We start from the raw sequence: 22,532 nt of genomic DNA on the forward strand, positions 1-22,532 counted from the left end.
GGTTTTTTAGGATATTCAGGGTAGAATATGGAACAGTACATAACAAAAAAAAATTTAAAAATCAAGTTGGGGTTCATCAGTTTTTACCAAATAGTATGTTTACACGATTTTTAACTTGTCAGTATACCATTATTTGGAGAAAAACTTTACACAAAGACTCCAATAACTTGAATTTTTGCTCTTGTTCATATTAACTGAAATTACATGAAAGGTCAGTTTCTCTGTCTTTCAGAATCTCTTCACCTCCTGTCTTCAATGCAATATTGCGATTTACATGTAGTCTGACCTATCAAAGGATCTAGTTATAGCAAACTATAAACATAAAAAGAGAGAAATAAATAACTTCTAAACCACACGCAGCAAATGCAGTGAAATGTCTTTCTTTGAAATTAGGCTTTTTGCTCATAGAGTGATAACAATCATTTAAATATCTGCTTTAACAATTAATATTTCTATTTATATCGATTATGAACTTAGGAACTTAATTAAATACTCAAGCACAAACAGACCTGTAGACCATTTCTTCTCCTTGGATGGCATCACACAACCTACAGACTGTTATATTTGTGCACCCAGCACTGGGATATGGACACTCAAATTTAAACATTTACTAACAGGGTGGCCATGGAAGGTTTTAAAATGAGCTAATGGAGACTCACTGAAATACGAAATTTTTCACTTTGCTAAATCATTATTCAAATGACATTTGTTCCAAAGAAAAAGCAGTCTAAAATTTTCCAATATTCAGGACAAAAGACTGAACTTTCAGAGAAAGTTATTTCAACAGAAAAAAAGTTTTCCCCAGTTAAACCAACAGATACAAAAGTACAAAACCGTATAACATTATCTTTGTTCTTCCCCTCCATAGATGTCACCTAGCCCTACAAACAGGAAGGAACCTTGGCCAAGAAGATAAGTTGGCATTTTGAAAATCTACAGTTCCACTCCTGCTTTATCACCAGGTTGCTCAAGGTGCTCAGGGCCACCTGTAAAAGGGCAATAATCATGACAGCCGCTTCCAGCAGCCTTTGAGGTCTGCTGGTGTAGACAAATATCTAAGAGCTAATTATTACTACACTACTGGATACACAGGTGTGAAACAAATCAAATTATTCACCTCTAACCTGGGAGAGAAGGTCAGTTCCAGTTAGAGTGGCTTTAAATACATTTTGTGGCAACCACACTTCTCTACCCCAACCAGAGACAATACCAGATTTTAAAAAAACATTTCTTAGCTTGACACATTCTGCTATTTCAGCAGTGAAATACCTAGGATAAGTAGATTCTCTTTTCCCTCCTATATGTTCTCATTAGATTTGGAAACAGTAGGGACTGTGTACAAACACACAACTACAAAGTGTATTAGGGAAAAAACTACACTGAAGCAGTATTGAGGCTGCAGTAAGCTAAAGCTTGCCTTTGAAAAAAAGAATTTATGGAAATCAGCTGAGTGACTGAAACACTTATTTTACTGAAATCACTGACGATACTTCCATAAATATAAGTGAAATCATTACAGACTTTTATTAAATTTCATGCAATAAAATTTAATTTCTGTGCTATTTATGTCACTTATGATGTGCTTAAGGTAAGATTTCAGGAATGTATTCAAATTAAAAGACTTTAGTTAAAACGCCATAATGAAAATGAATCAACCTTCATGAATCAGAAAATTTGCAATTCCCACAGCACAAACTCTGCATGAAGTCTGTTCATTCTCCATGTTTTCTACAGCGTACCTGTTGTATAAAATCTATGACAACTATTTTAATTTTGATGGGAAGCTATTAATAAAGCATAGCACACACAGCAAAAATGCTGGCAATTTAATTTGCTTCCCTGGCATCTCTACAAGGAGACTTGCCTGGGGATGGAGACTGCCACAGAGAAATGGTTAATGGTTAACGCTACCAGAGGATGTTTCTGGCTTGCCAGGAGAAAACAAAGTTGTTGTTGGAAATGCCAAGTAAAGAAAGGCTCGGGAAGCACAGCTGGTGTGAGTTCTGGTCCCTGCAGTGAGGAAGCAGAGCAGGAGGATGGCGTGCAGGGATGCAGGGATGTGCCTGTGCAGGATGGGGCAGGCAGAGGTGTCGGGCAGGGTGGCCCCGGATCGGGCTGAGGAAGCTGGGAGCCCTGGAGAACAGCACGGGCAGCTGATTTCCTAACACTGCCCGAGGCCATTAGGGCAGCTGGGCCTCATTTGGAGCTCAATGGAGCTGGGGAGGGGAGAGGAGGTGGCAGGACCCGCCAGCAGTGAGCTGCTGCCTGGGTCAGGCTGTGCTTGATCCAGCCTCCCCAAAACTGGAGCACCGATTCAAGGGAGTAACTCCTTAGTGTGTCTGCACTTGATTCTAGCCCTAGATGCCTGGTGCAATTAGGAAATGGTTAATTTTCCTCCTCACAGTGTAAATGGGAGCACACCTCAGCAGCAGCAGAGGAGACAGAAGAACATGCTTTAAATGGACTCCAGTGTGCTGAGGGGGCTTGAGGAGGCAGCAGAGCCCGGAGGAAAAATAAATTGATGGAATTTAAAGGGAGGGGAAAAAAAAAAAACCCAACCAAACCACCAAAACCAAAGAACAATTCTCTTACTAAGACATGTATCTGCCATACCTGCATTTAAATATGACCAAAGCCAATGTTTTAACATAACTAAATTAATGTTCGTTGTTTAAAAATTACCCAAATAATATGTCTATCCAACATTCATATATGAGGTCATTTGGGAAAAAACCCCAACAAACCAACCCCTCTTGCTTTTCATAGTGAAATTAAGATAAAGTTTTCTTAAAATTCTGCCCATCTGATGATGCATCAGTGAGCTCAGGAGGATGTGGGAAAGACATTCCATTGTTGAGTTCATCTGAGCCAATCTGACACAGTGACTGAGAAAACAGAGCTGAACTTGACTCAGGAGCTCCTCCCTGATCTCACAAACCTGTTTTCATGCTGCCAACTCTGGCACATCAGGGCTCACCCTCATGTCCATTGTTCCACACCCAGCAACATGGCATGGAATTCTGCTGGAGCCAACCTGCGCGCACCAAGAGATTTCCAGTGGGCAGGAGGTTTGGTGAGAGGGTAAATAATCATTTCCATATCTACCTGCACACTAATTGTAGCTAACTCAGCACAGAGCTGGTTAGATTCCTGGCAATGAGCCATCTGCACATCTCTAATTCAGTATTCCAGCCCTCACCTTTCCTTTTACCTGCACCACTGGATGGATCCCAATGTAATTCTTAAGTGGCCTACTTCTCTTGGCAACCTTTAAAGGTCTGTTTTGGATTGAACTCTACAGAATGTTAGTATGTGCAAAGTGTATGTGTATTTAGCTGTATTTATACTTTTTCCTTCCCAAGCACCCTACCAAGGAAGGAGGGCCAATTTGGCAACACTCCTTCTAAGGCTTCCCCTCTACCACAACAACATTCTCACTGTACAGAGATGAATTTTATTTAATTTCCTTAAAACTTACTATGGGGATTAGCAGACATTATCAGGGTTTAATGATTTCAAAATTAAATCTGAAAGAAAACATGAAATAATAGGGGAATTTCCTAAAATTTAGATCACCCTCACCTCCAGGCTCTATCACTCTCAGTGTTCTCCTCTGGAAAGATTCAGATACTAAAGCACCACCCAGCACATCTCCATTGCTGCTGTGCTTCTACAAAGCAAATTTCCAAACCCACTTCAAGTCTTCTTTGCAGTGGCCCATCACTGAACTAGAGGATTAACCACGAGATTTGCTGGAGTGAGAGGTGCCTTAAAACAGAGCTGGAAGGCAGCTCTCACATTTCCATCTGTTTCCTTACAAAGACACACGAACAAGGCAATTGGGAAATTCCTCTAACCTGACCACAGGTAAAGGAGGATTATTTCAATAGCTTTAAATAAAATAATATGGGCATTCATTGTGGAAAGCAAAACTACAATTACCATGATCTTCTATCAAGGCAGCCAGAAATGGAAATAACAAAAGCAAAATTTCAAAGATAATTGATTTTAACGCTGCATCACTTTGCTGTGTGGTGAAGGACTCAGGGAAATTCTAATCACTCTTTCAAAGCCAGAAGCTGAATTTACAAAAAGGCCTTGTCAATTCAAGCAAACAATCTTGTTCCATGTGGTCACCCAGGTTTCAAAAGATCTGTGCAGAAACATGACATGGGATGTTTGAGAAAAACCAGAGCCCAGGTCCAGCAGTGTGTAAGTACAGTAACCACTACCCACTTTTAGATAGGAAAAAAGGTGATTATGCTTCTTTGCAATAGGAAAAAAAAAAAAAAGAAAAAAAAACCAAACAAAAATAAAAGTCACCTCTGAAAAGTGGATCATGACTCAATAACTCCTGGGAGCCAGAACTGCACATTGAGTTGAAGGCTCTGCTAGTAAAAATATAATCAGATCATTCAGTACACCAGATACCACATATTTGGCCTCCAGGTGGGTCATGACCCCGGAGACTTTAAAGGAGAGGAACCGAACGGGAGGATGAGGGAGGGGTGAGTGTTGTTGTTATGGCTTAAAGCAATTTCACAATTACCTGATAGCGAATGATGAATCTGATGCAAACACCCTCCATTAAGTCAGCTCTATCAAGTCCTTACTTTGTGTTTAACCTAATAATGTAATTGTGTTCTCCAAAACACATAATCTGGCTTCTGATCTGGCCTACCCCACAGAGAAGTTTCTCTTCAAAGGAAAAGAAAGCAAGTTCCTCCACAAAGGCACTGCCAGGCCCAGCACAGCTTCTGTATCTCAAAGGGTTATCTCAGGCAAAGAGAGAGCAGGCATCTATTTGTGCTGCAGAAAAACTGAACTGGTTGTTGCAGGTACAGCTAGTGTTTTTGATTGTTTACATCATTCTTAGTCATGTTCTAGGAGTATTATTTTTTCCCATTAGAACATCACTAGGATGTACCCTGAACACGCATACAGCAGAAAGAATGTCAGGTAATAATGACAATAACAAATATATACACTCACCAAAAGTGCAGACTTCAAAGTCAAAAGTCTATGTACAGCATCAACAGTAGTATTCAGTGGGGAAGACTTATGTGTGACTCAAAACAAGATTGTAAGGTGGAGTAGAAGCCTTAATTCATACCCACTGTAAGATCCCTTTTTTTCTCTCTCCTCACAATCTTTTCAAAGTCTTGAGATTCTCATCCTGTTTTGTCTTCATTTAGGGATATTCAAACTCAACTGTAAAAGAGCTTACAATCTTATGTAGCAAGTGACAGATAAATAACTCATTCACAATGTCTTTCAAGGGAAATTAATTATTAGTTTGGATTTAACCCATTTACAGTGCAGTTTCCTCTCATCTTTATTTTTAATTTTATTTTTAAGAAAATATTTTTTGCATCCAATACTATTTAGAGTCTTGTCATTCAGTCTAATGTTGCCACTGCTGTGTAAAAGGAATAGGAAGGATTAAGAACACATTTTTTTTCCTGACAAGGTTCTTTCTCTTATTGCTTAATTAATGGTATCTGTACTTGGAGTATTGCATTAGATTATCTGGGATTTGGACAATTCATTGCACAGAGACAGAAAAATGCATATACTACACAGTCAAATGTAGGATAGTGAAAGAGGGCAGCTGTTTCCCCACAACATCAAACAGAAAGCAAATCACAAGTGGTCTTAATATGGAGACTGCTATGCCCTTACTGCTCCATCCCTTCCACCCCAAGACTATTCCTACAGCCCTCAGGAACAGCTCACAAAATAATAAACATACTAAAGGTAAAATTAACACCTGGATGCAGGATGGTGTTACTAAGTTGAACTTACATGAATGAACTTCAAATCACCCCCAAGTGATTTAAAGCAAAAATTAGGTCTGAATTGCAGTTTTAGAAATTCAGTGACCTGGGAATTTTCAGCTTCACAGGATAAACCAGCAGTGATGTGACATTGAGGCTGGCAAAGGAAAACCACCAAAAAATAGCACTGAAACACCATCTCATCTCTTTTACCTCAAGTTTGAAATGTTTCTTTAGCTCTTTTTAACGGTGTTATCCACTGAGCTGTGCACACAAAGAGCAGTTTACAACCACGATCAAACACAGAGTACACTGAGACACACAATGGTACAGAAGGCACTGCAAGCTGAGCTCAAGTCAAGTTTTACAAAATGGCCCTGGCTTTACTTTTCTCCAGGTTATGGCTCTCACTCAGGAAAAAAAAAAATGCTGCATTCTGTATGGGTTAAAAACCTTGCAACACAGTGAGAGAAAAACTGGTGCAGGCAGTGCACCAACACATTCCTCTAGTGAGGACTGAGGTGATTTAAGATTAAGCATGTTCCAAGCTTCATTTGATGCCATTTCCCAAAAAACAGATGTAATAAGCAGATGAAGGAAAACCTATAAAAGCTTTCAGGAGTTAATTATGTGGATTTAGCCTACTCTGACTGCAAAGCTTTTGGAGTCCTTTCAAATGGTTATGAAATGAGCAGGTAAGTTACTGTGGAGGTTTTGTAGGGTTTTCTAAACAAATTAGTAGAAGATGGAGCAAATCCTTTTATGCTGCAGGGACCTTTCACAGTACACATAGGAAAAGGAACATTACTATGCACTCTTAACAAAATGGATACACTTCTCTTTCAATAGAAAAACCTTCAGGTGGGAAAAAAAAACGTTACCAACCTACAAACATCACTTTTGATTTTGAAGTTTAGGTAGCGTTAAAAGACTTCATTATTTTAAAAGGAGTATATGCTCACACAGTTGTGGCAGGGATGGCACAAATAAATCACCAAGGAGCAGTTTTGAAAACCTCAGCCTGCCTCCTTAAAGCATGCATGCTCATACATAGCTTTCTTCACTTATGTTTTCTGTCCTAAATCAACAGGCCTATTAACCACATTATTAATGCCAGTGCAAGGCAACCAAATCAGCAACGATGCTTAGTCCTAGCTATAGGATCAGGGCATATTTTTGCTGTGTAATTTTGATTTTGCAATTAGTAGCAGACATGAATTACAATTTATTCTTCTAACAACCTGGCGTGTTCACACAGTCAGGCAGTTATGCTTGAATCACCTCTGTGCCTATGGAGCAGATCCTCCTGGAAACTCTGCTAAACACATGGAAAATGAGGAGGTGACTGGTGACAGCCAACACAGCTTCACTAAGGACAAACTGTGCCTGAAAATTTAGTAATCTTCTACAATGGGGTGAGAGTGGTGGGAAGGGACTCCATGCTGAGGGATGTCCCAGGCTTGAGAAGTGGCCACATGAAAAGTTCATGAAGGTCCTGCACCTGGGCTGGGACAATCCCAGGCCTAAATACCCCAGGCTGGATGGGGAATGGACTGAGAGCAGCCCTGAGGAGAAGGACTTGGGAGTGTTGGCTGACAAGAGGAGCAACACGACCCAGCCATGTGCACCTGCAGCCCCGAAGGCCTACTGCATCCCGCTCCGTCAAAAGCAGCGTGGCCAGCAGGCCAAGGGAGGGGATTCTGCCCCTCTGCTCTGCTCTGGTGAGACCCCATCTGCAATGCTGCATCCAACTCTGGGGTCTCCATCATACTAAGAATGATGCAAAACTGCTGGAGCAGGTCCAGAGGAGGGCCATGAATAAGATTAGAGGGCTGGAGCACCTCTTCTGTGAGAAGAGGCTGTAAGAGTTGAGGCTGTTCAGCCTGGGGAAGAGAAAGCTCCAGGCAGACCTCCAGGGCCTAGGAGAAAGCTGGAGAGGGACTTCTGACAAGGGCAAGGAGTGACAGAACAAGGGGAAATGGCTTTAAGCTGGAAGAATATAGATTTACAGTAAGCATTAGGAAGAAATTCTTCAATGTGAGGGTGGTGAGGCTCTGGGGTTGGAACTAGATGGTCTTGAAGGTCCCTTCCAACTCAACCCATTCTATGATTCTATGAATTCATTCTATGACCAATGAGTGGTCATTTAGCTACCACTCTTAATAACACAGCAGATAAAATTAATATAGTATGTAGGCAATTAACATAATAAAACAAGAACAAATTTGTTCCTCAAATAATGCATACAAAATCAGTAACTGTTCCCAATGCCAATACATGTTGATTGAAACTTTGTTATTTTTATATACTTCTTGTGTACATAAATGTTGAGTCACTCACTAACAACATATAATCTGTTAATACACAGATCTTATTGTAAGTTACTAGCTAACAACTATGTTTAGTATTTTCCAATTAAAACAAACTATTCAGAAGCATTAGAGATATAAAATCTATTTAGGTAATTTACAAAAATCTATGAAGTAAATTATATTCTCAAATGCACACATTAATTTAAAGCTTTGTTTCTAATTACGATTTAATGTTCATTTCAAGAGAACACTGTCTAATATTCCACCATTAAAAAAAATTCTATAACTGGGAAGCTCAGTGAACGATCTTTCTAAATAAACAGAAATCTGTGCTTGTCACCAATTTTAATGCTGGTAATTATCACTAATTGCTGACTTTTATGAATTATATTTTTGTTTGTTTTTTTTTTTTCCAGCTGCTTCTCTCCTGAGAAATTGAAAGGCAAAGTCACCAATGTTTCAAAAGAGCCTTGTAATGCCATAAAAACAAGCAATCACAATGGCATCTCAGCTGGCATTGCTCGTGAAAATGAGAGGAATGATCATCTATTAAGCACTTTAGGACGGGGCACCTGGAAGCTGAGCACTTCACCTGCAATCCCAGGCACACTTCGAATGCCTTATCAATTGAGTTTGTGGACCAACTCTCCAACACAACTGGACTAACAAAGATCCCCACATGAAGCTAATGATATTGAAGTAATTTCCAGCCAGTGAGTTTGCTCAGCTTGTTTGTGTTTAATTTTTTTCCTGCAAGTTGTCTCTACACCAGTTCTCCTGATCTGCTTTCAGAACTCAGTACTCTTCATATTCACCTGCCTGGTGCTGCCTTCAGTAGGACTATGGAGTAGGACTGTGCATTATGGCTTAGCATATATTTATGTGCTATTTATTTATTTATGTAAGTAAATTATTGTAAATCCTTAGGCCACTGGGCTGCAAAATTTAAAGTTTTAAACATCACAGCTTATGCTAATTATTTATTGTAGGCAGAAGGTACCATTTGCGTAGGAACTTATGCTTGACATTTTTAAAGACTGCTCACCAAGATGACACTACTTGATAGGAAACAGCAAAAAACCAAAACCCTATTAAGATAGAGAAAATGGAAGCTAAAAAGTAATCTATTTTGACACATCTCAACATCAGATTGTGCAGCATTAAAAAGAAAATCCTTAATAAAGATAATTTTAGATATGTATATCTACAATAAAAGTGGTTTTCCCCATGTTCTTTTCTTTTCTTTTTTTTTTTTTTAAAGTTTTCTCATGTGAAAGTGCTGCTAAATAAGAGAGGAAAAGATATTTTTATTGCCAAGCAATATAAACAAATATCTATTCATTTCACAGAGACATTAGTGGTTCTGAAAGTTCTCAGTTCTCCAAACACATACAAACTGACACTAATAAAAATAAAACTTTCTGAATAATAGCTATAATGGTAACACAGATTACATTGGCTCTTAAAACTTTCCAAACAAAGATGACCCAATTCTTCACAAATACCCACTTAATACTTTCTTTTTCCACCATATTCATCTTATCTGATCCATGTTCTGGTTTCTGACAGCTGCAACAGGCTAAAAATAAAGCCCTGGAGTAAAACTTTGTTGACTTCAACCTTTCCTTTGCTGCAAGCAAACTTTTTTCCCCCATGAAGCTGGCAGAGCTGGAGATGTACCATGGCACTTCTTCAAATATGCAACTTGAAAGTAATTTCAGAGTTACCAATAAAAAAAAAAAGAAAAAAGAAAAATTACTTTATGACTCTGTATAAAGGGTAACACCCTGCATCCAAGTGACTCACACATGGCATTTCCCCCTTCTCCTTCACTTGTAAAGTGCATAATTCTGCCAAAAGCACCATCAAGCTTTGTTCCTCTCCCTCTTCAGATAGATTATTGAAAGAATCCCTAACACAGATTTCAAGATTTAAAAATGAAATTTAATCAAGAAGATATAAAGTCAGCCTTAAGTAATTAAACTAGCCTTCACTAATGCACTTGGATAGGAGGTTAGGTAAGCTGTTGGTTCTCACATCCTCTGAAAAAGGACTGTTTTTCTCTCTATAGCCCAGTCTAAAAACAGGCAAGCCTGAACAAGAGTTCTCCTCAGTTTTACAAGGCTTAGTCACCCCTAAAAAGGAACCAGCAAAGGTGGAAATGAGCCCCTCTTCTTTCACAGAGGCTTGTGTCAAAATGTTTGTCAAGTTCCCTCAGAGCATGTACCTGCACAGATTGGAAAAGTACCATTTTCAAACAAGTCAAAATGATCATGCTTCTGCTCTTTTGGACTCAAAATTAGAACGGAACAAGATTTTTCTTATCTGAAGCTCCCATGTAGCCACTAGACAGAGAGGCACATCTAACATTTCTGCAGTCACTTTCAGCCCATTTTCAGCAGAGACAAGAAAAGACCAACACAGCAAAGCCAGCTGCTTTCATGGCCATTTCTATGCAGAAAACAATGCTCTGAACAGACAAGAAAACCCTCTATAGGTCAAAACCGTAACAATCTGCTTAAATCCACAAGTAATGTCAATTTAATATCAATCAGACACTTTTTGCAACTTCCCTGCTGGTGGGAAACTGTGTCCAAAGTTTTCATAGATAATTTTAGTGGAAATGAACTTCCAAGCGCAGAGTGCTTTGCAGAGTTCTTCCTTTTCCACAACATGTGTTTGTCACGTGTCAAAGCTGACTCTACTTTCTCCCCTCCCCAGAATACCACAAATTCTTCTGTAAAATAAACAAAGTTCTGTCCAGAATCTCCAAAATTACCAGAGGCAACCCTGTTTGAGATCAAAGATGCACATCACTGTTGGATCATCTGCAATATTCCAGAATTTGGTTAGGATGAATTTTTCAAGAAACAGGCAATCAACAGAACAACACTTGAACACCAGATCCAGGGATATGGCTAAAAAAGAAGAGTTTTGACATACAAGCTACCTTTTCTAGATACTTAGGAATCTCAAAAGTTGTTGTGGGATAAATGTCCACAAATTACATTTATACAACACCATTAGGAGAAAAGTCCCACCTTTGTCTTTACTCAAAACAGAAATCCAAAAATTCAAATCACATACTATTAACACTTAATAGGAGAAGGAAATAATTTTCAATTTCTAATGCTTATATTGCTCTGTAATGGAACTCATCAACCACTATGATAAATTTGGGGGGGGGGGGGGCAGGGAGGGGCAGCTGTGTCTTACATGAAAAAAAATTGTAATAAAATATTTGACTTGTTGGAGGCATTAGATACACTTCTGTACTTTTCTCCCCAAAATCTTAATGATGTTTACAGGCTGGACTTAATTTACATGCAACATAAGCATGCTAGCACAGGCAATTTTGATTCCCAAAGCTGCTGTTATGGTTTAATGAGACAGCAACACAGAATATTTACAGGTTCTACACATTCTTGATGGCATGCACATAAAACTTCCAGTAAATCCTGGCACTCAAGAAACTCAAAATATTTTTCTGTGACTGCTGCCACAGCAGAATATAAATTCTATCCATAAAATTCTCACTGTGGGTTAAAATCTGCTTTAAAATTTTTTTAAAAACCCAAACCCCTGCTAAATAAACAGTTTATAAACACAGAACAATTTTCTCCAGTAGATGAGAAAAAATATATAATAACACATCTAAGCCTATTTTATGTACTCTGAGTAGTTAAATTCTGAAGTTACAAACAAAATTAAGCAATACAGCTCTTAGCAGTTTAATTATACAGATATAGCACTTATTTCCACATAGATATATATGTAAAATGTGATAGTCATTGTCTGTAGGGATAAAGCTGAAAATAGTCTCAGACCTGTCATTGAATTCCTACAGCAGAAGCCAGAACAATCTCATTGATAAATAAATCACTTAATCCTTTCTTCATTTGCCACCACCCTATTGCAAAAGCATGAAGCTGAAGCCCAGAAAGTCAAAGCTAAAGCCTGACCTTCCATCTCTATCCTCTCTGGCTGCTCCCTTGTGTACCCCCCAAACACATGCCATCATTTCCTGATGAGTTTAGAAGGGGTTATCAGGAGAATTTCAGGACATGTGTCAGTTTTGTGGCAACCTGAATGCTATACAAACATCTTCTGTGTTTAATAGGCGATTTGTATTTTAGTAGGTTTATCCATTCCCGACTTTATTTGTTTAAAGGTGCCTTAACCTTGACATAAATCAATGCTAGGCATCTGTATGGAGTACTTCTGAAGAGTTTAAAAATTAAACTCTACAAAGAGCTCTACTTTGCAAGAAGGTTTCTGTCAAAAATAAACCAAACCAACTTGTCAACTTCTTTGTTCACTTCCCCCCACCTTGAAAATCATGCAGCTTATTCTTTTTTTTCCTCTTCTTACAGAGTTCTTCTACAGATCACGATGAAACACCAGGCTGGTCACTATAAAAACACCACAACCACCACCACTGGCTCCCAAGTACCTTTTTCTTCCTAATACAACCACGAGTGTTTGTGTAAGACAGCAGGGCCAGCGAGTCAGAGGCTCTGGGTCATGCCTTGCAGCAGCCCCCCCTTCCAAAGGAAAACAAAAAGCACTGAACCTTTTCTGCCACATGCCCATTCCTTCCCCCACCACCTCTGTGCCATTATTACATTTCCTTTCGGGTTATTTACAAGGTCTTGGCTCTGACATTGATTTCTTATCTGTTTCTATGACAAATGTTAAGTGTTAATAAGCTGTCCTTTTAAAGAAAGATAATGCTAAACAAATTATAGGAATTAATTACCCCAAACCTATTCTTTATTTTTTTTTTGTCCTGAGCATTGAAACAAGAATAGTAAAAATTACTCAAGGCCAGAAAAAAACCACACTTTTACCCCTGCCATTTAATAAGTGCCAGCAGATTAAAGGAAGTTACACTTTAATCCAGGAGGTACCCTGAAAATCTAAAGCAAATTTGTCAGGGAATACAGAACAACCAGGCAGGCACAGCTCCCTTATGAACAGTTTTTTAAATTATAAGTGAAGAGTTACTTATTACTTTTTCAGATAATTTGTTCATGGTTTAAATTTTAGGGTAAAGTGTGAAAGTTTCAGAAATCTTTTCAGTTACAGAACCATTAAAATGATAAACATTTGGGATCCCAAAGTACACTTCTACTCTAACTGTCCTTTCAGACCTGCATTGACTACACTATAATAGCTGCCAACATTTGGTAAGGATTAGCCTTTCATTTAGACAAAAGCAAGCATTCCTTAGCTAAATCAGCACTTTTTGCCATCAGACTCATAAAACCTTTTCACAACACAGATTTTCAAGAGAATCCTTTAGGGTTTTAGGATGCTGCTCCTTTTACTAAGTAACAAAATACACCCCAGGGTGTCTCATTGACCGCACTCAGCTGTCCTTTGACCTCTGCAATTGTTTAGCCTAACTTCGGGGCCACAGAATCTGCCTTCCCCCCCCCATCAAAAAGGCTAATGTTGCTTCCTCCTAGCACCTGGCCGAGCAAAATACTGGAGGTTCCCCCCTCTTCCAGATTTATGCCAGGTTCCAGATGTTGCCAAGCAGAATGTTCCTGCGGGCAGGTTTTGGGAGCCCCCGGGGCTGTGCAGAACCTGGGCTGTGGCCATGACCCCCTTGCTCGGCTCAGGGCTGCCCTTGCCCCCAGGGATACAACAGGTCATAAAGCAGGAATAGATCTTCAGCCTTCTGGGTACGCTGGCTATTTAAATGCAGCAAGAAACTATGTGAGCCCAATATTGTGTACTGAGGCAAGCCTCCCCCACCCCAGAAGTCAGGGAAAAAAAGACCTGTGAGAATCTCAGTTGGAAGCACAAATCTACCCCAATCATTACCAAGATCTGCATTCTTCTTCCCATTTGTTTTAAACCCTTTGAGAGGACAAATAAACAAACAAACATTCACCCTCCAAGTGCATAAAACATATATTTAGCTAGTTGCTTAGGTATTTGCAGAGCTCTAAGTAAAACAGCAGAAGAAGATTGTTACAGCTTCAAAAGAAGTGTCATTAAATAATGAAGTTGACCTCATTGTGGGTATATAAGAAAAACATGGAAGCACAAATCAGCCCTCTGTTGAAAGCTTTTTGATTATATGAACTGAATTTCATGATTTTTTTAAAGAACTTGGACATTTTACATGACTGAAGCAAAAATAAAATAGTTATTTACAGTCCACACAGCTCCTAAAATGCAGTCAATGGAAATGAAAGCCGAGATGCTGATCACAAACATACAGTGTATTGTCTATTAGGAAAGACAAGTACGGTACCTTCTCAGATTCCTTTCAACCTATTTGAAATGCAGTCATGATTAAAGGATGCAGCTAAGAGTTTGTGAAGCCTTGCTGCATTGTTTAAAACTCCTGACCACCTGAAAAATAAAAAGGGAGAAAATAATCAGAATTACTCATGCCAGCATATAGTTTATAATGAGACAAAAAACTTTCCTGTGGAAACCTGGCCTAGGATGAAGAAAGGAGCACTAGTGACTATAAAAAGCACATTTTTCTTTAGAGGAATACTTGGTTGAAAGTGCTTGGTTGCTTCTCTATATTCTACCAGAAGTCCAAACTCAGAATTTGCACATTTTTGGCACTGAAGTCACTACATGACAGATTAGGAATTTATCACATTAACATGACAAAGTTAACTGTTGTAGAAACATTAAAAAATATATGATAATACAAAAGCAATTATTTTACTATTTATAAAGAAACAAACTAAATGGGTGAGCAGTTATCTATCCTGTAGATCAATGTTCCAAATTAAATCAGAATTAGTTGGTTGCTCTACTATCTGTCTTTCCATAAAAATATTGAAGGGAAAACATTACTAATAGAAATTGCACTTAATAAAAGAAAATACACCTGAAATATCCCAAGGAATGGTAAAAATGGTGTAGCAAGGAGCAAGCAAAAGAGTAACTCCTAAAATACCTAGAGCTGTACAGAACACCAGTTAACATCGGGAAAAGATTTAAATTAAGTTGTCATTGAGTGGACTTTGACAAGACTTTCTTAGGCAGACAAACTGCTTTGGTTTCTCAATAGCAACAGACCTTATTTTGCCAAAATATTTAAAGGAATTTTCCCTGGTGCTCGCAGATGGGATTTTAAGGCTTAAAGCTGGGACTACAGGCACAGGCCCACTGGCAAAACCAGAACTCAGCTGCTCACCCCAAATTCAAACTCCAGGTTTTAAAATTAATGCCCTCAAAGCTTCCTCCTCCTCCTCTCAATTTTAAGCATCAGCCTGCTTAAGAGAGCAGCTGTATCGCTCTCCTCTGGCTCAGGGGAGGTTTTGGGCAGGATTGTTGTGTCCTGAAGGAAGGCACTAAACAGCTCTATTGCCAGGGAGCACTGATGCTGCCCCACGTCCATCCCTGCCATGCTGGCAGCGGCTCCGGCGCAGAGGGACAGCAGGGATAACACAGCAGCCCCCGACCAAACTGTAGGGCTCTGCACAGCCTGCAGCCACTGCAGAACGTCAGTAATCCAATTCCAACTGCTCCTGGCTCTGAAATTGCTATTTTTCAGACACGTGCTGAACATTTCACCTGCTAGTAATGACATTTTTGTATTTTCTTCTAATTACACTCAAAGCTAAGACCTTTGGCCCTAGGCCACAGACCTCTATTCAGGCTGCACACATTCTCTTAAAGGCCCTGAGCCTTTGTTGTCACTCTCAGTCTTTCATCTATTATTTATATCCATTGAGAAGAGAGATACTCCACCATTTGTGAAGCTTTAAAGCTTCTAATCATCTTAATTTCTTCGCCTTTCAACCAGTGCTTCCCCTTATGGACCAATGCCAACAGTGTGACAAAATAATTTTTCAAGCCAAGATCCTCCTGGACCCTTCCCAAACCTTGACGCACACTGGGCTGTGAGTGCCTTTTGTCCTTTGCTGGCTGCTTTTGCAAACACAGACCTTTGCTCAGCTTGGGGGTGGGGGGTGCAGATCTGCTTGTCAGAGCATTCAAGGGAGTTTTCTTGGGGTTTTTGTGTTTTTGCACCATTTTCTCTCTGTTAAAAACTCTAACTCAATTAGTACAACTAAATCAGAGATGCTGTAGGGAACCTTATCTCTTTTAAAAATATTAAATACCTTCTTAAATGCCATCAACTATGAATTTTAAGTTTCCTTTTTTTTTTTCCAAAAGCTAAACTGCTGATTTTTATACTGTTATGTGCCCACTCAGAAATTACAGATAATCACACAACATTTAAGACACATGAAATACCACTGACCCTTTTCTTGAATATTGGTAACATTAATTTGTCCTGACCATATAACATAACATGACAAAAAAAATGTTTTTCATCTTATGTTCAGGTCATCTCCTTCTTATCCTTCCTTATTTGCAAATGAAATAGGAAACAAATCAACAACATTTTTGCCAAGATGCAGAAGATCTCCTCAGAATTCATCAACCACCAATCTTCATTGCCAAGACCTGTGAGATCTGCTAACGTGACCCACATCTTGGCTCTTTCTTCCACTATGGTCTGGCTTACTTTTGATTTTTAACAGTGCTTCCTTGTTGTCTGTCTCCTCTGAAGACCCCCAACCCCCACGTCTTTTCTTATTTTTACCATTTGCTTCAACCAGCAGTTCACTTGAGACTCATCCATCTTACAATGCCCACAGTGACAGATGCTCTCAGGAATGACCATACTGTTGAGGGAACAAAAGATAACATCACCTCTAGGAACTCCGGGAGAAATACAACTTCAGCCCTGAGACATGGTTATCCTGGCAGAGACAGCACCATAAACCTCTCTCAAGTGGAAAAAAAACCCAACCAACAACTGTGGGGAAAAGGAATCTGACACAATTACAAGCAAAAAGAGTATTCTTTCCTTCCTATGCTGTAGTTAGTGGTGTTGATGACCTTTTTCTTTTCTTTTTTTTCCCCCCCTAATACCCCACTGAAGAATTTTGTAGAATTTACTTGTGACAAAATCAAGAGGAGAAGAGAGAATGGAGAAAATTCATACAAATAGTGTTTCAGGACCCCTACAGACTTGAATGGAGGAAGAAGGCACTTGGGAACAGCTTCAGCAGAAGGTCACACAAGTCCTTTGCCAAAACACAGACATTACCTTGTTAAAATCTACACATCCTACAGACCAGCTGTTGCTCAGTTAAATTCCACAGGAATTCAGAATCATCATGTAAGCCTGTGCCCTTGAAAAATGCATACTGTAACCAGAGGAAGATTACTTTAATGTCACAGCTGCTTGATAAACATGTATTCTGCAAGTAAAAACCCCTCAGTGTTTTGACATTTGAGCATGCATCACTTAAAAACAAAGTTAAATTAGAATGATAGATTTTCCAGCCAACACCCACATATCCAGCTATAGAGTGATGCCTGTTCCTAAACAAAACTCTATGCTTGTAAGACTGAGCTAAAAAAGTGCTGATTTGGAACACACCCAAAATTCTCTATCCAGTCAGTGGAACAGGACTTTTTGAAGAGTCCTGGGTGGTAGAAAATATTACTTAAAAAAAAGGAAGGTCATATTAGCTTCTCCTGGTGACATATTTGCCAAGGTGACACCACAAATGCTGAGAACCCCTTGTCTGCAGTGAGATACAAAGAATTTCCCTGTCTCTCAGTAAAGCTTTAAACAGCATCTCATGTTCAGTTTCCAAACTCTTCAATTCATGAAATAACCATCATCGCAGTACATGAGACTGGGAACATGTGGTTGTACAAATGTAAAGTTAGAGTTGTAAAACAAAATGGGGGGCCTGATAATCAAACATCTGTCCAGTGTAAAGTCAGGGAAAAATCACAACATGAACTTCTTAAGATTTATTGATTGATTTTATTCAGCCATATTTATTAATTTGTAATGAGGTATGATTTTAGGTCACTATTCTGATGTAGAATGTTTCTGCTGTGCTCTCATAGCAGATCACATCAAACCACCAGACTGTAAATGCAGAAGTAATGTATAAATACACCATTTTTTAATATAGGCCATTTCCCCACTGTATGACATTCTGCAGTACCATTTTGGACATCCAACACACAGAAATTAAACTAAAAACCACCTTGGTCCTTTCTAAAGAGGATCCCAGTTCTGGGCCTCAGACCACCTTTAGAGTTCCTCTCCCATTCTGAGCCCTGAGTGATCTGACACCAAAATCTTTGATAAAATCCCCTTCAGCTGGGAAAAAAATGAACAGGAAAATCTACAGAAGACCACTACTGGTCTATGATTGAAAAAGTTTTGTGCAAGACTCTGCTTTCCACCTCATATCTCAGCAACTGGCAGGGTTCAAGGCATACTGCAACTACCAAGAAGAAAAGAAATGAGAAGATTGACTCTGGGGGATGTACTGGGACATTCTGCTGTGGTACCTGAACCCACTAACTCCACTATACCTTGAGTGTCACCATGTCCAGAACAACTTTCTGAAGCTCCTTCCAACCCAAATAAATCAAAGAAGCAAATAATGAAGTCTGCACTTAACATCCTCACAGAAAAAAAGGCTTGAAAATGTTCAATGCTTTCACCCAAAATACTTGAAGATCTTGGCATCAGATATGGATGAAAAAGTAGTAAACTGTATCCTGCCTTAAAAAATCTGTACTCTGCACCCAAATGGGCATCTTATCAAGCAGCCAGGCCTTACACATTTTATCTCCAAATATTTATCACAGTAGAGGGAAGTGTTTATAATTAATATGCAATCCATCTTCTGCATGCTGCTGCTTTTAAACAAGACAAAATGTGAGTAAAAGGTTAAAGCTACTAGAAAGGGCCTTGAAAAAACCTCTGATATCACAACCATTTTGCTGGAAGAGACAAAGTGTAAAATAGATTACTGGAGCCAAACTCCATATGGAATAGGGCAGACCAAGGGTACTGATCCAAACAGTAGTGAACAGTACCAGAACTGTCAGTATTAATGTGTTTGGTAACTCTAGACTGATTTGAAAATCTCTCATTCCATGGGATTCACATTTTCCAACTGAAGCTAAGCATTTTTACATGCATGTATGCAAAATCAGTTCTCATTCAATGCAATTTTAACATGGAATGACTGAAAAATTGATAATAAACTTACCTGTAACTTCTGTCATTACCATTAAGTTATTGACACTGAAACATGACCTTGAAATGACAGCTTCATTAATGCAAGTTTTACTAGGGAAGGTTTCAAAAAGCCCTGATTAAATTAACTACTTTTAAACACAATAGGATCAATATGTATGCAGAGAATGTACACCCCCATGGCAAGTTCTGCTTGCTTGATTGATCAAAAACAAAACAATCCTGTGGCTTTCCAGATCTCAGCTGGTGCCAGAAATCCACATAGAAAAAAAAAAAAATCCATCTAAATGAAACTCTGAAAAGGTTTACCCTTCACCAGTCTATTTGCACTTCAAAAACTCCTTAAGTCCTTCAGCTAAACCCCAGGGTTGAACCATTTCAAAAATGAGAGGGGGATGGCCATGATTTATCTTCTTTCTGTGCTCTGGACAGAGCTGTAAAATCTGCCTGCTGGTGTGCCTGTGTGCTACAGGCCTCTTTTCATGAACCTTGGACACTTACCCGTTTTAGAAACAACTCTGCTCAATTCCTTACTGCCCTTTATTTCCTTCCATCAGACACAAGTACCATTTGTAAGGGAAAATTTTCATTTTTGGGCACCAGCATGCAAGCTGATTAAGCTAAATCAGCAAAATGGCCAAAATTAGCATTTTAAAAGAAAATATAGCAGATCCTATTCATACCTGTAAGGTCTGGCTGTTGCCTTAGTGAACTTGTGCTCATGGAACACTTGTTTAACAATCTCATTTAAGCCTGTCCCTTATATTTACTAGTACCAAACACATTTTTAGCAATAGCCTCAAATAATTTTCTGTTTCTAGATAATCAATGTGTTAGGTCACCCAGGATGCATTTTCCAGGCTTCTGTACTTCAAGGTACATTACCAATAGAAGGAAAATGGAGATTTCATGGGTCACAAACTTCTGCATCATGAGGACCTTCAGTGCTGCTATCAGCCTAGTAAAACTGAATCAATACACTCTTGTTTTATTTGTCTACTATTAAAACCACTACACCCAAATTTCTACATGGTTGGGTTTTTTTTCTGAAGCAAAAATACCAATTGCACAACTATAATGACATTCTTTGAACACAATTTAATGCTGTGATATTCAGCTTTATATTAAAAATATAAACACACATATATAATATATACATAAATCCTACAGCACCAACACTGTGGAAGAGCACAAAGCAAGGGCACTGAAACTTGTTTGTTTCTACTTCAACTTGTTTGTACTTCAACTTTTCTAAAGCTTTCTTCTACTTTTAAGACCCAACCCTATAAACCACATATAAGTGGCACAACTCCTACCAGTCTAAATTCTTCAGACTTGGGTAAACAGATAGACTTGCTCTCAAGGGAAACAACAATAAGAATAGATTCAATATTAAGTATTTTTGCATGGAAGAGGCCCATTTATTTCCAAAGTCTTATTCAGATTTTGCTTTTATCACTGATTTTTTCCCCTTCCATTCTGAAACAACAGAAATGGATGAAAAATACGTTATGAAAATATAAAAACATTGCACATCCTGCCACAGGAGGCTGAGTCTTAATTAGACTAGAGTGAAGCTTCAAAAACATTGACATTGTGCTTGTTTTTGTGCAAGCCAAATACTGGCCCTAAACTGCAGGACTAATCTGGGGAAAAAAAACCCCAACCAACCCTAATCAGTCTATTAATCCCCACTCAAATCCACAAGGATACTTAAGTAAGAGGTTGTGGGTATAAGAAGGAATGGCATCTTACTCAGCATCTGACATGCTTCTCAACTTAACTCCTCCGAGTCTGAAACTCTCCTTTGCTCCAGAAAAAGAGTACAAGATGTTTTACTAATATATCCTCTTTTATGCATATGCTTTTCATATTAAAAAACCCTCTCCAGTATAACTTGTTTTTTTGTAAAAACTGTAATAGAATATTTCTTTGACTTTGTCCTTCACTGGTTCACATTTCTCAGACTGTGATGAGGCTGTTTGTAAACTTTCACCTTTCTCCTGGTGTGCTTGCAAAAATTGAGTATTCCAGCTGCCACCTCATTAGCAAAACACTTCAACTTCCCTACATGAGTCAACATTTGCTATTTTAATAAAGTTTTCATAAAGGTGGAAGTTTGTCTCTTTTTACCACATCTCCTATTACCAAGAAAAAGCTTTGTAAAATATGTATTGTAATAAAGAAGTTTTGAGTATTTGTGTAGCCATCTATTTTTTCCATACTTACTTACAGTTCCTGAGAAAACCCCAAATGGACACACTGACCAACAGGATTTGGTACTTCTATTTCAAGCACAGTGAATGTCACCACACCACAGCCAGGTAAACTCACTTTAGAAACTGAAGTCCAAGCAGGCAGAAGAAAAATACCATAAAACAGAAAAAAAAAAAAAAAAAAGAATTTGGAAAAACAAAATACCAGAAAGAAATACCCTGTGGATTCATTAGCAACCAGGGTGGCAGGCTTTCCTCTAATTCCCTTTAAAAGCCCATGACTACCTGCAGAGCCTGGGAGTGCAAATCACATTAGTGGAGCCACCAGATGACCAAAGAAAGCACTGGAGGCCTGGTGAAACCAGTAAACAAAGGGCAGCATTCCAGCTGAATGCCGCTGCTAGAGTCAGCATTGTAAGATGCTTGGATCTGATAACCCAAAAACCAGATTAGCTGCAGGCAACAAAAGAGTAAAATGAGAAACAAAGGGGTCATTTTGACACATGAAGAAATCATTTCCATTAAACCATCTTGAGTTTACTGTGTAGTTATAAAAACTGCTCCTACTTGAAGTGACATTTGAAGCAATGAAGCTGTGACAGTGCAGTGCCTTGGAAAAGCTCCTGAAATAACACATCCTTGAACGCCATATCATTTAAAGAGGCAAACTGGCCTCTTTGTCTTTGAATCTTTATGACGTTTTAAAGGTCTAATAATGATTTTGAAATCTGTTGTACAGATTTCAGTTAGAAGACTTAACACATATGGCTAGGCTGGAGGAACAGATTCACTAGTTTGATCTGTATTTAAAAGTCTCCTGCAGAAAATGCACATACCACAATATTCTCATGTAATTACACACGAAGGCTGCCTTCTCTCCCCAGTCCCCATCTCCTCACGTGTGTGCCTCACTTACTGTCAACACAGGAAAGAATCATATTACATTCCTTATCAGAAGTTTAAAACAGGATTTTTATCCTGAAAAAAAAAAGCCCAGGCACACTATAACCACAAGGACCAAACTGCAAAACTCAAGCACAAAAGTCTATAAGAATATGCAGACATCAGGGAGAGAGAGAGAAGTCAAAACTTTCCAGGGTGAAATTGGAAAATTTGCTGCAATTTTCTTTTATACACTCAAAGCCAAAACAAGTCT

General features: G+C 38.8%; 1 protein-coding gene across 4 annotated transcripts in view; it reads right to left on the bottom strand.

Moving 5' to 3' along the window:
* Positions 1 to 22,532, bottom strand: part of GREB1L (GREB1 like retinoic acid receptor coactivator) — a 132,781-nt gene that overhangs the window by 61,648 nt on the left and 48,601 nt on the right. For all 4 annotated transcript variants that reach the window (XM_054284611.1, XM_054284612.1, XM_054284609.1 and 1 more), the window contains one exon: positions 14,358 to 14,458. The gene's annotated coding sequence lies outside the window, so the exon portion shown is untranslated. The remainder of the gene's footprint in view (positions 1 to 14,357; positions 14,459 to 22,532) is intronic.

Source organism: Melozone crissalis, unplaced genomic scaffold (assembly GCF_028551555.1).
Source record: "Melozone crissalis strain CALT ecotype California unplaced genomic scaffold, PUWL_Pcris_2 ptg000042l_1, whole genome shotgun sequence".
Classification (NCBI taxonomy): domain Eukaryota; kingdom Metazoa; phylum Chordata; class Aves; order Passeriformes; family Passerellidae; genus Melozone; species Melozone crissalis.